General features: G+C 44.1%; 1 protein-coding gene across 2 annotated transcripts in view; it reads right to left on the reverse strand.

Annotated features, from left to right (window-relative positions):
* Positions 1 to 12,732, reverse strand: part of LOC144669975 (collagen and calcium-binding EGF domain-containing protein 1-like) — a 160,381-nt gene that overhangs the window by 70,477 nt on the left and 77,172 nt on the right. The window lies entirely within an intron of this gene.

Raw genomic sequence — 12,732 nt, forward strand, 5'->3', positions numbered from 1 at the left:
AAGGGTCTTCATAGGCCCCTTAACTGTCGGCGGGCGTCCTGCCAACTCTCGCGCGCGCCCGCCAACCCGAAATATCGTGCACTGCTTTCCTCCCGATCGGGTTGGGAGACGTGAAACCCTGCCCTAGGAATTAATACACGGTTTACAACAAATATACATTCCTTTGAGGCACAAAAACCCAACAGGGAAAGTGATCCATGACCATGACCAACAAGAGAAGTTAAAGATTCCATTAGATCAAAAGAAGAGGCTTATAAAGTTGCCAAAAAAAAAAGGATAGTAAGCTTGGAGTTGGAAGCATGTTAGAATTCAGCAGAGGAGGACCAAGAAACTGTTAAAGAAAGGGAAAATAGAGTATGAACGTAGACTAGCGAGAAACATAAAAACGGACTGTAAAAGCTCCTATAGTTTTTTATAGTTTTTTTTAATTCCAGGTTACAACAGCTCACAACGTAAACAGTCTTTCCCTCTTGTCGTCTCTGGTTTTTTTTTTGCCAAGTTTGTTAAGTCTGTGCCCCCTGGCTACCGGCCCTCCTGCCAGTGAGTATCGGTTTCTCCACATCTACTCTGTCCAAACTCGGTCAGTACGAGTTACGTTAGCATTAACTGTTCGCCATACCAGCTTTTTTCTTTTAATTGGCAAACATGGGTGAAGACAGGTAAAACAAAGCCTTATAGAACAAAACACCAAGGTTGTAAAGAGTGGGACACAAGACGGGATAGGTCATAGGAAAAGTCAAGAAAGAAAGAAAGACTTGCATCTATTTAGTGCCTTCCATGAACTCAGGATCCCAAAACCTTATTCAGCCAGTGATGTTGAAGCAGATGTTGGAAATCGAAATAAAAAATTGAAAATGCTGGCAATACTGAGCGAGTATGGCAGCATCTGTGCAGAGAAGAGTTAATGTTTCATGTTGATGACCCTTCGTCAGATCAGAAGTACTTCTGAAATGTAGTCAACTTTGCAATGCAGGGAACCTGGCAGCCAATTTGTGCACAGCAAGCTCCCACTAACAGCAATGTGTTAACCGGAAAATGTATTTTTATGGTGTTGATCGAGGGATAAATATTGGCCCAGGCAACCAGGGAGAACTCGCCTGCTCTTCTTCAACAAAGCGCCATGTCCACCTGAGAGGGGCAGATGAGCCCTCGGTTTTACAGCTCATTTGAAAGATGGCACCTCTGACAGGACAGTATTCCTTAGTACTGCACTGGTGCCTTAGCCTAGATATTTGTGATCAAGAGTTGGACAACTTTCTGAATTAGCCTACCAACTGAACCCACAGCTGGCTTTAGAGTGGAGCAAAGGAAGAACAGTGATCGATTCCTGCTTTGGTACCTGATGCATGTGTCTATTCTCCATCCACATTGTGGGCTTATGGAATCTTGCTGTGTGCAAATTGGCTGCTGCGTTTCTTAGATTCCGACAGTAACCACACTTCAAAGGTAAATGGTCTGTGTTGAGCATCTTAGATCTGTGCCTGCATAGTTAAATTGCCATGCCTGACAATTAAAGCTCAACTGAGTTTCTGACAACCTCGTAATCAGTTTCTGACCTTGCACAACCTTAAGAGAAAAGAGACGTCCATTTGTGCTTCTAAAACCCAGGGTTAAAGGGTCTTGTTTAATAACAGCCTTCTGTTACCTTCTCTTCAAAGCACTGCTACACACAGTGGCCTCTTGTCAAGATGAACACTGTTGAAGAATCCTCCATGGTATTCTGGAATATCAATGGGCTGTGTTATGTGAAATTGGTCTTGGCTCTGATGTCCTTCACAATAGGGCAGTCTTCACGTTCGGACATGAATAATAGGAACTTGGGTGAGGTTTCTTTTTCCTTATTCTTTCATGGGATGTGAGCATCATGGGCAAGGCCAGCATTTATTGCCCAACCCTAATTACTCTTGAACTGAATGGCTTGCTAGGCCATTTCAGGACAATTAAAAGAGTCAATCACATTGCTGTGGGTCTAGAGTCATTTGTAAGCCAGACCAGGTAAGAATGGCCCCTAAAAGATTTTAGTGATGGGTTTTTGCAACAATGATAGTTTCACCATGAAATTCCACCAGCTGCCATGGTGGGACTTGAACCCAGAGCATTAGTTTGGATCTCTGGATTACTAGTCCAGTGACATTACCACTACCCTGCTGTCTCTTCCTTACTGGAGGTACTGGAGAGTGACTGTGCTCTACTGAGAGGCTCAGCACCTTCTGAAGGAACAGAGCAATTAGAAGCAGGAGAGAGGAGGGAAGGGCAGAAATTGGGAGGATGTAGAAGGATGGCACTCTGCGCAAACAAGTTTGAGCCTTTTTTTTGACAAATGTGGGTGAGTTACAAGTGACGGTCCAGGGGAACAGAAAACCATGGTAAAAGCAAAATACTGCAGGCGCTGGAAATCTGAAATAAAAACAGAAAGTGCTGGAAAAACTCAGCGGGTCTGGCAACATCTATGAAGAGAGAAACAGAGTTAACGTAGATAGGGAAAAACTGCTCCCATTGGCAGAAGGATTGAGGACGAGAGGGCACAGATTTAAGGTGATTGGCAAAAGAAGCAATGGTGACATGAGGAGAAACTTTTTCACACAGCGAGTGGTTAACATTTGGAATGTGCTGCCTGAGGGTGTGATGGAGGCAGGTGCAATTGAGGCATTCAAGAGGGAATTGGATTATTATCTGAAAAGGAAGGAGATGCAGGGTTACGGGGAGAAGGTAGGGGAATGGCACCAAGTGCGTTGCTCAATTGGAGAATCAGCACAGACACAACAGGCTAAATGGCCTCCTTCTGTGCTGTAACAATCCTGTGAGTCTGTGAGTTGTACGTGAGGGCTTTCTGGCATTCTGCAGGGAATGAATACGTTCTGAAGGTTGAGATGCAGCTGCAACAACTTGTGTTGCTGCCATGAATGAGGAGGTCTGGTTTACTGTAGCAGCGTCACATGGCCATGGTTCTGCTGAGGAATGGAAATCGCATCACATCTCCATGTTGTGGAGGCTGGGATTCTGGCATGATGTCATCATTAAGCCCTTTGTTTACATGACTTTGTATTGTACTGCGTCCAGGAATAAAACACAGCAGTCTGCCAAACAAGGTTACAGTGTTCCACTTCTTAAACTATTGCTATCTTCCTAGTTCATAACCTCATGTCTTTTGGGTTTCTTCCAGTGGAGTCTTCGTGCTATTGTACATGGGACAGAGAGCCATGTTCAACAAGTTTCCTGACTATCTTCATCTTTTCCAAATGCTTAGCACATCATTTCATTGACTATCTATCTGTTTTATATCTCTTTTGGAAATGCACCTACTTCCAAAGAAAGCATTTCTCTCACATCTTTCATGACCTAGCGACCAAAGCACTTTCCAGTCAATGAAGTGGCTCACATCACCGATGTGATGTACGAAATGCATAAGTCAATGTGCACGCAAAACATTTAGTAACATTGTTTGAAAGACAAATATTGGTTAAGCCACTGGGGAGAATGCCTTGCTCTTTGTTTGAAATTGCGCCATGGGATCTTCTACGTTCACCTGAGAGAGAAGATGTAGCCTCAGTTTAGTGTTCCATTCACAAGACGGCACCTCTGACAATGCAGCACTCCCTCAATGCTTTCAGTTAGTGTTGCAGCATGCATTAGGCAAGCGTTGCTCACTAACTAGTCACCCGCTAAAGTTTAAATAGTGGCCTTTCCACTTAGTAAATGCAAATGGAGTATTACCCTGTACGAAGTAAATGGAAAGGCAATGAGATGGCAGATAGCAAAACAGAAAAAGTGATGATACAAGTTCTGTTTTTGCTTGACAAGTTCAGTGACTAACTTTGGGATTATTCAGAGTGTCTTCAGCCTTTTTGGCTGTGTTGTAATCTACTTAGTACCACAGAAGTGAGCCACAGCCGTACGGTATCATAGAAATTTACATCACTGTGGGGGGGGGAGGCCATTCGGTCCATCGTGTCCGCACCAGCCCACAAGTCGCCATCCAGCCTAATCCCACGTTCCAGCTTTTGGTGTGTGGCCTTGTCGGATACGGAACTTCAAGTGCATATCCAAATACTTTTTAAATGTAATGAAGGTTTCTGCAACCCTTTCAGGCAGTAAGTTTCACCCTCTAGGTGAAAAGATTTCTCTCGAATCCCTATAAACTTCCCACAAAAAGATCAGCCATGATCGTATTGAATGGCGGAGCAGGCCTGAGGGGCCGAATAACCTACTTCTGCTCCTATTTCATATGTGCGCATGTTTCATACCTCTTATTCTAAATTGGTTGTGGACTCCTCAACCTTCTTTCTAGAGCTCTCATTGTTTTATACACTTCAATTGCGTCTTCCCTTAGTCTCCTCTGTTCCACAGAGAACAATCCCAGCCTATCCAATCATTCCTCATAACTAAAATTCTCCAGTCTGGGCAACAACCTCATAAATCTTCCCTCTACCACAATCACATTTTTCCTATAGTATGGTCACCAGAACTGCACGCAGTACTCCAGCTGGTAGTCACAGATTCACAGGCCGTCTCCCTACAGAAAATTAGATTCTTTGGAGATACTTATCAGTTTAATGGAAAACGTTCACTAGGTTGGCACTATCGGCGATAATCCCATTTCAGGATGTGCATTCCTGTTTGACCATTGTCACAGGTGTAGCCGACGCTTAAGGTTCTGGGAATTTAAGAGTTGTGTGATTGTTTTAATGTATGTAATTCCCAGCAACGGGAGCGAGAGAGAGAGAGAGGGACATTGCCTCACATTTGTCTCCTTGAATTGCGTGTTAGAACAACTCACAAAACAGAAAAATAAACATAAAAATTTACAAATGTTAGAAACACAGCTAATACCAGAAACCTTTTCACACCTCCATACTCCTGGCAGTGGGTTGTACTCTTTGGGGAAGATTTTGATAGTTTAAATGGATGATAGTGAGCTGATTTGCTCAGTGCCATTCTCTAGTCTTCTCCCCATAACCCCACACCTTCTTGTTTTTCAAATAACAGTCTAATTTCCTGTTGAGTGCTTCCATTGAACCAGCTAACACCACACTCTCAGCAGCGCATTCCTGACCTTAACCGCTCTCTGCGTGAAAACGTTTTTTCTCATCTTGTTTTTGCTTCTTTTGCCAATTACTTTAAATCTGTGCCCACTCGTTCATGATCCATTTACAAGTGAGAATAGTTTCTCCCTATCTACTCTATCCAGACCCCTCATGATTTTCAATAGCTCTATCAAATCTCCTCTCAGACTTCTTTCTCCAAGGAAAACAGTCCCAACTTCTCCAATCTACATTCATGACTGAAGTTTCTCATTCTCGGAATCTTTATCATGAATCTTTTCCGCACTCTTGCAATGCCTTCACATCCTTCCAAAAGTGCGGCGCCCAGAACTGTACGCAGTACTCCGGCTGAGGCTGAACTAATTTCTTCTATAATTCAACATAACTTCCTTGCTCTCGTACCCCTATTAATAAAGCCTAGGATACTGTATGCTTTACTAACTGCTCTCCTAACCTGTACTGCCACCTGCAATGGTTTATGCACATAGACAGCCAGTCCCTCTGTTCCTGCACCTCCTTTAGAATTGTAGCCTTTATTTTATATTGTCTCTCCATGTCCTTCCGACCAAAACAAATCACTTCACATTTCGCCGCATTGAACTTCATCTGCCACTTATCCACCCATTCCACCAACTTGTCTATGTTCTTTTGAAGTTCTATACTATCCTCCTCACAATTCACAATGCTTCCAAATTTTGTATCACCTGCGTTCTGTGCTGTATGATTCTGAATGACGACTCATTCTATCGCCTTTTAAACTCTATCTGCCACCATCTCAACATCAGCAGAAAGCCAATGGGAGGATGCAACACAGAATTTCACTGAGCTGGCAGTATAACTGCGGTCTGCCCATCCCACATCTATCAGCGCATTCGCCTCCTGTTTATTGCAAGCAGACCAGAAACTGAATCACGAGAAATGGAACAATTTCGCCAAATGCAAGTGTCAAAGCACCACCGTCCTGACTGAAAACAGATATTCCCGGTGATCATGTTTTTAAAATTCATTTACTAAACAATTCCATCAGAGAGTTTTACCAGGATCATTTCTTCATGGAGCAGATTCAATGGCAACTCACAAGAATAAAAACTTATAAGAGTGAAAAATTGCTCCAGGGAAAGTGGGACTAATTGGACAGCTCAGCTCTTTCAATGATGAACCAGAACGATTCTATTCAGAGTTTAAATATTCCTATTTTTGTGTTGTGATGTTCAAGATTAATGTCCTCAAATTATACCACAGGTTTCCCAAAAGCTTCTCTCAGAGCATCCAAAGCACTTTGTGTACTGTAAAGTGCACTCACTTTCTTTTTATGTTCATTCATAGGATGTGGACATCACCAGCTATAGCATTTATTGCCCATCCCTAAATGCCCTTGAGAACTGAACGGCTTGCTAAGGCCATTTCAGAGTCAACCACGTTATTGAAGTCTGAAGTCACATGTAGGCCAGACCAGGTAAGGATTCCAGATGGGTTTTTACAACAATCATTTCATGGTCACCGTTAGACTTTTAATCCCAGATTTTTTATTGAACTCAAATTTCACCATCTGCCAGGATGGGATTTGAACCCAGGTCCCAGAGAATTACCCTGGGTATCTGGTATACTAGTCCAGTGATAATACCATTGCACCACCACCTCCCACTGTTCCCTGGGTGAGTGTGGTCACAGATCTGTACGCAGCAAAAGTCCCAGCAGCGAAGTAGTTTCTGTTTGATAAGGGATATTGGCCTGAGCACCGCAGGAACTCTCCGCTATTTGTCTAATGGCGCCACGAGAGTGTGGAATTTCAGACATTCATGCCATAATATTCCAGGTTCTAACTTCAGGAACCAGATCGTTCTGAGAAACATCAGGGTTAGTATTTTGTAAGAAATTGGATGTGTTTCCCTCAGTTGGTGAATGCTGGACTTTTTTCTCTTTTACTCTGTCAAACTGTCAAAATGGAAAACCCCCATCAAATGGAATTCTGGCCTTTCTGCAATTTCTGCACTTTATTAACCACCAGATGCTACCTTCCAATTTTATCCTCATCTTTAGAAAGACTTGCAATTCTATAGCATCTTTCATAACCTCAGGACATGCATAAGTGCTTCACAGACAATAGGGTACTTTTTTTTTAAAGCAGATGCTGCCGTAATGTAGAAAACACAGCAGCTAATGTGCACAGCAAGATCCCACAAAGAGTGATGGGATAATGACCAAACTGTGTGCTTTTGCATTACTGAAAAAACAATCAGCACGCTCTTCACACACAGTATAAACTGTTGTTTTCTCCTTATATTAGTATTTTTGCAAAGTGTCCTGATGGGTGCAAGATGAAAAGCTTCAACATGTCTCTTTTTCTCAGCAATACTCAAGTTCCGTACTGCCAAACGACTATTTGTATGCTTTTGGTCGCATTGTTGGAGAGTTAAATGCCAGCCTAAACACTGCGGGAGAATTTCTCTGCTCTTCTTTGGAAAGTGCTGTGGGATCTTTTACATCCACCGTTTTTAAATTACCTCCTCCTGCCACCAACCCCCCACCCCACAGCCCCCACTCCACAGCCCCATTCTTACTTGGCTTTGTCCTATTCATTGCACTGTTCACTGTCCAAGAAAGCTGCCAGATGTCCTCTTCCCAAGATTCGATCAGCGTAGCTTAGATTAATTTCTGGGGAAGCTAGATAACCACATAAGGGTAAAAAGGGATTGATGGATATTTTGAAAGGGCAAGATAAAGGAATGTGGGAGGGGATCCTTGTGGACCATAATCACTGGTGTCGATTCGTTGGATAAATGGCCTGTTTTGTGCAATAAACTCCCTGTAGGTTCCTCATTCACAAGTGGTTGGCTGCTTCCTCTTTTGGCTTTTGCCACGTTGTGGGGTCACCACAATATTGCTTGATGACCTCATATCAGCAATCATCATTGGATTTGGTGGGTGGTTTTACAGATGCATGCCTTTCCTGTTGCCAAACCTCCCCATTTATCCAGGCGGGGGACCGACACCAATACACCCTGGCCTGCCTGCACCAGGGGCTGGGTTCCTTCACAGCAAAGTCGGGGAGTGGGGCGAGGTTCCTCATTCTCAAGTACCCATCTCATTACTTAAACATGGGATCAGCTTCCACCAGCTTCTGGGATAGAGCATTCTCGATCCCGACAGTAAATCTGAGTGAAAATCGTTCTTCTCGTCGCCCCCCACAACCTCAAGCTTCCAACGCCACCAAAGTGTGGTCTAATGGTCCTGGTACTGGGCTAGAAAGAAGCCAGGAGTCAAAGCCCACTGTAGCATTTGTGATTAAAGCTGATTGCTGTGGTGAACCAGCAGTTTCACTAATGTCCTTCTCGCCCCATCTGACCTACATAAGACTCTAGTCCTGCACTGTGGGCAGAACCTTCCATTCTGAAGACTGAGTCTGGTGGCGGGAGTGGAGGTTAGAGTGACTTCTGCTGGAGAGCAGGGCAGCTGAACACGTGAGATCTGGCGCTGTTCATCGCATTAATCATGCATCCGCGAGGAGCACATCGAATCTTGTGGCAGGGCGGAGCGAGCAGGAAATGGTGCTTCCCTCATAGGCTCCAACGTCCAGGCACCAAGTTTAAATGGCACCCGGTCAGCCATTCACTCCTCCACTCTGCCTCTTCACTCCCCACCCCCAACACCACCACCGCCAAGTCCTGCCTCAGTCTCACGCCTCTCCTGTACCGAGCCTTTGCGCGGCTTGTGCTACAGGCAGCCGATATCTCTCAGTGGCCGTAGGAAAGGAGGGCAAAAGCAGCAACGACTGGCCTAAAAGCCCAGGGAGAGGTCTACCTCACCAGGTGCACGTCACTTGTGTACAGTTGTGAAACCAGAACCTTTGAAATTCCGCTTAATGTGGTGGGGGAGCGAGATTCCGGTGTGTTGGGCTTTTAATGAGCATTCATGAGATGCAAATGGGGTTCCTGACATAGCTCCAGGGGACACTCGGACCCACCTTTAAGCTGCCGTAGAAGTCGAGGGGCCAGGATTCCAAACTAACTTCCCGCTGTCGGGAAACTGATTTTTGGCCTCCCGCTGTTGGGAGTGGAAGATTCCACCCTGTGTTCTTAATGTTAATGTTGCAATCCTGTCACAATGAAGTGCGTGTTCCAGCTGTAAGGGAGAGGAGCTATTACTAATTGGGCGAAGGATAGGGCATTATTCTTAAGTATATATAAGAACCAGTTACCACCTGTGTGGACATGAAGTAAAAGGGAGTCTGTGCCTGTGTTCTTTGGGTTTTGTGAATAAACCTATGTTAAGGAAAGACTGGCTCCAGATTCCGCCTTTACTCAGTGAATGAACAGCGAATTATAACACCTAACGCCCTCAGGCAACTAGGGGTGGACAATAAATACAGCCTTTGCCAGTGAGGCCACAAAAGAAGTTAAGTAGAAAACACAACCGGCCCTGTTTCTACACAGTAAACATCCAAAACCCCAGCTGTCATGTAGGGGGCAGCACTGAGAAAGAAGAGAAGGTCAAAGCATGAGCCAATCCTGGTCACTTACAGTTCATTCGCATCCCCTTCTGAAAATACTGATTGGTATGAAGGTACAGTTCCAGGGGCATCAGCCACCTTAACCTAATGTTGTGTCTTGTTCCCAGAAGCTTGGGAAAATCCACACTGTATTGCACATATACTGGAGCTAACACTGAATGCATTTCTCAAATCTCACCATATGCTGCGGAACAACACATTGTTGCTTTGGTACACAGACGAGTGCAATAGTGCAACATGCAGCAGTATCTATACATGTATAGATACGCATGAACAATATAGTTCCTGGATCATTTTGGAATAAAATAATAATATAAAGTCCCAGAATTAAGTCATTCTTTATATGTAACCCCACACAATACCCAGGCTGCAACCACAGAGACATCAAAGGCTAAACATGCCCTCAAGCACCTCCTAACAGCTATGGTCATATCACTAGATAATCAGATTGTCCTTATGGAAAAGAAAGATAAATATTTTATTTTTTCATCAACAAGTTTAATCCTATTGGCTGTCTGTTCAGAGAATTTTATTCTTCTGTCAACTTATCCTGGAGTGCAAGCGCCAGTATCGCAGACACCCTCTTATAGAATAATGGAAAATTTATGACACAGAAGGAGGCCATTCAGCCCGTCACTCCCTTGCTAGTTGACAAAGAGTTAACCAGCCTATTCCTACCTTTCCTGCACTAGGTTTGTGTCCCTGCAGGTCACAGGCCTTCAAGCAGACATCTAAGTACATTTTAAATGTGGTGCAAGTTTCTGCCTCTACCACTCTTTCAGGCAGTGAGTTCCAGACCCCCACCACCCTCTGGGTGAAGAGCAAGTGTTTCCTCATCTTCCCTCAAATCCTTCTACCAATTACTTTAAATCTATGCTTCCTGATTTTTGACCACTCTGCTAAGGTAAATCGATTTTTAAAAATTCATTTACAGGATGTGGGTGTTGCTGGCTGGGCCAGCATTTATTGCCCACCCCTAATTGCCCCTGAGAAAGTGGTGGTGAGCTGCCTTCTTGAACTGCTGCAGTCCCTGTGGTGTAGGTACACCCACAGTGCTGTAGGGAGGGAATTCCAGGATTTTGACCCAGCGACAGTGAAGGAATGGCGATATATTTCCAAGTCAGGATGGTGAGTGGCTTTGTGGGGAATTTCCAGATGGTTGTGTTCCCATCTATCTGCTGCCCTTGTCCTTCTAGATGGCAGCAGTCGTGGGTTTGGAAGGTGCTGCCTAAGGAGTCGTGGTGAGTTTCTGCAATACATCCCTATTTATCTAGGCCCCTCATATTTTTGTACACCTCATCTCTCAGCCTCCTCTGTTACAAGGAAAACAACCCCAGCCTATTCAATCTTTCCTGATAACCAACATTTTTCAGTCTTGCCGACATCCTCGTGAATCTCCTCTGTATCCTCTTCATTGCATTCACATCTTCCCTGTAATGTGGTGACCAAAGCTGTATACAGTACTCAAGCTAGTTAGCTGTGGTCTAACTAGCATTGTATCCAGCTCTAGCATAGCCTCCCTGCTCTTCTATTCTGTGCTTTGGCTAATAATAGAAGACTTGCCGTATTCCTCTTCTGATTGATGTGTTCGATATCGCTATAGAAACACTTCACGCTGTTTGGAGGAACTGTGGGGCATGAAGTGCTTTATGGGCGGCTTTGCAATTTTACTTTCCTTTGCTGCACCTAGTCTTGTTTGATGACAAAGAAACAATAATGTTCTTTGGTAAATGCCCCTCATTCAACAGTTGGCCTAAATCCTATGAAGTGGCTGTGTATGAGCAACAAGAACAATGTGCAATTTTATCAAGGCTTTAACACAGTAAGACATCTCAACGTACTTTACAAGAGCATAACCAGACAGATATTTGACACACAGCCACCTAAGGAGATATTAAGATTGGTGACCAAAAGCGCTTTATAACTAATGAAGTACTTTTTGTAGTGTAGTCACTATTGTAACATAGGATGCGGCAGCCAATTTGCACACAGCAAGTTCCCATAAACAGCACTGCGATACTGACCAGATAACCTATTTTTAGTGATGTTTAAGGGATACAAAACAAGGAGAACTCCCCTGCTCTTCTTTGATGTAATGCCACGGGATCGTTTACATCCATCCAAAAAGGCTGACAACCCTTGGTTTAATGTCTCATCTGTTTGATAGCACCTCTGACAGTGCAGCACTGCCACAGTACTGCACTGTAGTGCTCATGTCTCTGAAGTGGGATTGTGAACCCACAACCTTCTGACTCAGTGGTAGGTGTGCTACCCATTGAGCTAAGGCAGGCAGTGAACACCAAGACTATGTGGAAACTTTAACTTGCCCTTTTGCAAATCTCAGTGTTCTTCCAACAATCACCAAAATTGTGCACAACTAACTAGGACCTGGCTGGTGAGTCTAGAACCAGAGGGCATAGCCTCAGAATAAGGGGCAGGCCATTTAGGTCTGAGATAAGGAGGAATTTCTTCACTCAGAGGATGGTGAATCTTTGGAATTCTCTACCCCAGAGAGGGCTGTGGAAGCTCAATCATTGAGCATGTTCATGACAGAAATCGATAGATTTCTGGATACTAATGACATCAAGGGATAAGGGGATAGTGGAGAAAATGGCGTAGAGGCGGCTGATCAGCCATAACCTATTAAATGGCGGAGCAGGCTCCATGGGCCGAATGGCCTACTCCTGTTCCTATGTTCCTCACACTTGTTTGACCCAGCTGGTGTGTTGTGTCCAGTTCTGGACATCACACTTTAGGAAGAACGTGAAGGCTTTGGGGAGAGTACAGGAGATGTTTACAAGAGTGGTTCAGGGGATGAGGGATTAGAGTTACATGGAGAGACTGGAGAAGCTGGGATCATTCTCCTCAGAGCAGAAAGGGCTGAGAGAAGGTTTGATAGATGTGTTCAAAATCATGAAGGGTTCAGACAAAGTTAATAAAAACAAATTGTTTTCAATGGTTGAAAGGTTGAAGACCAGAGGGCATGGACTTAAGGGCTGGCCAAAAAAAAAACTCCAGAAGCGACATGAGGAAAACCCTTTTTTCCCCCTCCTCATTGTAAAGTACTCTGAGTACTAAGAGTACTACTGAGTACTCTAAAGTACTTTCTGCACACTCTGTATGAATGAAGGTTGTTGTTCATCAAGTTTTGAGTGTTGTTATCCTGCTATTCAACAATAA

This window comes from Cetorhinus maximus, chromosome 30 (genome assembly GCF_964194155.1).
Source record: "Cetorhinus maximus chromosome 30, sCetMax3.hap1.1, whole genome shotgun sequence".
Taxonomy (NCBI): Eukaryota; Metazoa; Chordata; class Chondrichthyes; order Lamniformes; family Cetorhinidae; genus Cetorhinus; species Cetorhinus maximus.